We start from the raw sequence: 4461 nt of genomic DNA on the forward strand, positions 1-4461 counted from the left end.
TTGCTGTTGATCATAAAAGCGTACAATTTAATTATGCAAAGCATTGTAAGTAATAAGTGTATCAACAGTACACGCCTACACCAGCAAAATTAAATTCTACAAACATTAAAATTAGCTATATGGGCACAAAATTGCAAAATATAATTCCCACAAACTTTTCCAGCTATACAGTAAGGTAAGAAAAAAATATAAGCTTGGGTATTCAAAAAATAATTCCATGCATTGAACCCAGGTAACATATTCCAAAAATGTGAAAATTGTTACAAAAAAAACAAGACTAGCAAAGCTTTAAAATCAACTTGCTATTCTAAAACAAATATTGGATCAATGCAGACCACAAAAAAAGCCTCTAAAAATTATCAAAAAATTCACAACCAAAGAAAAAAGCCTCTAGAAATCAATATCTTAAGAATCCACAACAAAAGAGGAACCATCTAGGGATCATTATCAAAAGAATGCAATCATAAAAATCCGGGCCTTCAAAATCAAAACTCCTTAAAACACTACTACGAGAATAGAGACGCAATATTACATGGTATGAAAGACAAATTTCTAAGATATAAATTTTCTGATAACAAAATGGAGAAATTAAGATGGCATTAAATAATAAAAATAAGAAGCGTCTAAATAATGATGATTATTATCCTAATTATAGTCACACTTTGTATACATTACGTTGTAAATACTCATTACCTGCACAAAATAGTGAAGCAAAGGAACGTTATTATATAAAAATTATGGAAGCATTATACAGCCCTAAAACAGTTAACGATTAATTGCGATCAAGTATGAAAGGGGTAGATTTGGAGAACACAACATATCAGATACTATAACAAGTATATTATCACAATTAGTTTTGACACAAAGATCCCACAAAGTAGGTGTATTGATACATGCAGCAAATAGCATTAGGAAATTGAAGTTGAATAGCTTTAGTGAGCAAAGATTAGGGAGCCTTGTTTTTATGAATTGCAGTACATCACTGATAACCCATCCCACACATTCAGGATTTTGCATTCACTTTATACAGTACTCAAATTTTCTGAAGCTAGATCTGGTTCGTACGTACTATAGAGTACCCATTGCTACAGAGGATGTCCATATCACGGCAGTGACTATGCCTTTCGCATTATTTGAATTCACTCATATGCCCTTTGGTCTAACAAATGCAGCTCAAACATTCAGCATTTGATGGATATGGTACATCATGGTCTTGAGTTCGCCCACATATACATTAATGACGTGTTGGTAGCTAGTTCTTATGAGGTCGAACACAAGAACAATCTTACACAAGTATTCCATCGTTTTAAAGAGTATGGAGTCTTCATTAACCCTGAAAATTGTGAGTTTGGTCAATCCTCATTACACTTGTTCATATAGTTGATGAGAATGGTATCCAACCATTGGAGTCTAAAGTAGCTGATGTTACTGATTTCCCTTTACCTCAGTCTTAGTTTGAACTCAGACAGTTATCAGTTCTCATTAATTCTTAATCATTGCTTCATACCTCATTGTTCTCAAACTCTCCAACCTTTGTACTCCTTACTTCTCTTCAACTCCTGCTCGTTCTCTTTTTTCCTGGACTGATGATTTGGACGATGTATTTCATAAAGCCAAAAGTGCACTAGCTGAAGCCACTCTACTGTCTAATCCTAAACCTCATGCTCGCACTGCTGTCATGTCTAATGCTTCATATGTAGCTGTGGGAGCTGCTCTACAACAATTTATTCATTATCTGTGGAAACCTATAGCCTACTTTTCTCACATGTTAAGTCCCACTGAAGCTAGATACAGCACTTATGATATAGTTATTGGCTGCATATTTATCCATTTGTCACTTCAGGTACTTTGTTGAAGTTCGTATATTTTCTGTTTATGCTGATCACAAACCACTCACAAAGTCTGATAAACAATCATCACGTCAGTGTCCACATTTGAACTTCAAAACGCAGTTCACTACTGACATCAGATATATTCATGGTCCTTTGAATTTGGTGGCTGATGCATTATCTCGCATTAAACTTAATCAGCTGTCATCATCCGATACAACCTCAGTTATTAATTGTGAGGACATGGCTCTAGCTCTAGGAGATTGTCAGTTTTATTCTGAGGAAACTCCTATACTCTCTTAATTTTGAGCAATTTCCTATTTTTCATTCTAATCTTACTCTCTATTGGGACACTTGTAAGGGAACATCCTGCACAGTAGTACCACCTTCATTTTGTCATACATATTTGATTCCCTTCATTTGCTCTTATTTGTTCTACTGTCAAGCTTATTCTATCTCGATTCATTTGGCCTTAAATGACTTCTATATCAAGACTTGGAGTTGCTCAAGTCTCCATTGTCAAAGGTGAAAGATACATACACACATTGTCTGACCTGTAGGTACTTTTCCCTTTTCTAATACACTGTTTGACAATATTCACATTGATATTGTGGGACCACTCCCCTTATGTCATGGTTTCACATATTTACTTACTTGTATAGACACGTTCACTAGATGGCCTGAAGCTTTTCTTATACCTGACATATATGCTCTAACTATTGCTCGTGCTTTAGTAGCTGGTTGGATATCATGTTTTTGTGTCCTTTCAACAGTTACTACTGATAGAGGCAGTCAATTTGAATCCTCTCTATTTGCTAAACTCACTCATTTAATTATGTATTGTTAGATGTCGTACCACAGCATACCACCCTCAAGGTAATGGCATGATAGAGAGATTCCATCATCAACTGGAAGCTGCCTTGACAGCTCAACCACGTCCAGAGTCATGGACTGAGTCCCTCGCTCTAGTATTATTGGGTATTTGTACTGCTGTTAAAGAGGACTTACATACTCTCCAGCTGAAATAGTTCATGGTGCATCTGTTTACCTCCCTGGTGAATTTCTCTATCCTAGTAATTCACTTTCACTCTCAGAGTCCTTAGACTATTTGGCTTGACTTGAGTGTTACATGCATTCTCTTTCACTCACTCACTACATTCTCCATCAACTCGATTTACTCATTCTTGATTCACTTACTTCCTCTTCACATGTATTAATTCAATGTAATTTAGTAAAGAGACCCCTTCAACGTTTGTAAGATGGACCATATAAAGTATTGGAACGTACTGAGAAGTATTATGTCATTGATATTAATGGTATTCAAGACACTATATTCATCAATCGTATCAAACCAGCACATACAGACAAAAATAGTACTACTCTCATTAACAATGATTCTCTATTGACTAAATCTCATTCTACTTCTCCTTCCCTCTCTACTTCTTCTATTACTTCTCGTTGTAAGATCAACACTACACGTTCAGAGACAAACAGGACTTGCTCACATACCAACACTAATTTTACGGAGACTCCTTCAGATACCGTTACTCGTTCTGGTTGACGCATTTCTTTTCCTGATAGTAGGGTACACTAACTATACTTATAGTATGTTTATCATTTATTATTATTATTACTTAGTATTATTATTATTTTGTTTGAATCATGAAAGAGAATATATATATCATTATGACTACAATAATAAATAGTAATAATAATTTATTGGTTTTCTGTACTGTATTGATTTTTTATGTTTTAGTGTAGGCTTTCTTCTCTTCTTCTTTTTTTATAATTATTATTATTGTCATTAGTAATATTATTATTATTAATATCATTATTAACATGTACAAAAACAATGACTAGAAGAAGAAAGTACGGGAAAGAGGGAGATCCTGGAGGAGACAACAGAAAAACAAAAGAGAAACATGAAGAAATAAGAAAAAAAACTAGCTAAGAAAACAAAAGAAAACAACGTTAAATCTGGCATCCAAGACAGAAGGAAGTGGAAGGAAGCGGCTAAGCCACATTTGAGCATTAGCATGCCACAAAGAAACGGACAGTCTCTGGAAAAGATGTCGAGACACCTCAGAAGGAACCAACCCTCTTCGAGAGGCAAGATGGTGACCTTCATTTATTATTTTCACGCACGCATATAAGACAGTCATGTTGTTTTGTTCATTGTCCTTTCTTCTCTTCTTCATTATCTCTGTCTTTACCATTGTTATCATTTTCCATGTCACTTCTTTTGTCATTTTAATGATAACCTTTCCACAACCTTACTACTCGTTACTTTGTTTTGTCTGGGCTTACTAGCCGCGACAAGGGCACTTGCTAACTGGTGTGATCTAAAATCCTACGCCACTGCATCATCTGTTAGTTATTATGCAAAAGATTTAGCTACCTGGAGCACACATGCAAAGCACACTGAGTCATGCAATGGTGAAGGATATTTAATCACACCAGTTACCAAGTACCGTATTGTTTCCTTACTGTTTTCCAAATTCAATCCTAGTATTTTCTAATTTTTAATGTTTTTATTTATGTATTATGAATACATTTTTCATATTCATTACTTCACATGTTTAACAAAAAGTCACTAAGTCAGCAAAATACTATGTTGGGATATATTTGCGGC

General features: G+C 34.9%; 1 pseudogene; it reads left to right on the plus strand.

The window, feature by feature from the left end:
- The first annotated feature begins 1197 nt into the window (after positions 1-1197).
- Positions 1198-3390, plus strand: LOC100635062 (uncharacterized; annotated as a pseudogene).
- The last annotated feature ends 1071 nt before the right edge of the window (positions 3391-4461 follow it).

This window comes from Amphimedon queenslandica, unplaced genomic scaffold (assembly GCF_000090795.2).
Source record: "Amphimedon queenslandica unplaced genomic scaffold, v1.1 AMPQUscaffold_13419, whole genome shotgun sequence".
Taxonomy (NCBI): Eukaryota; Metazoa; Porifera; class Demospongiae; order Haplosclerida; family Niphatidae; genus Amphimedon; species Amphimedon queenslandica.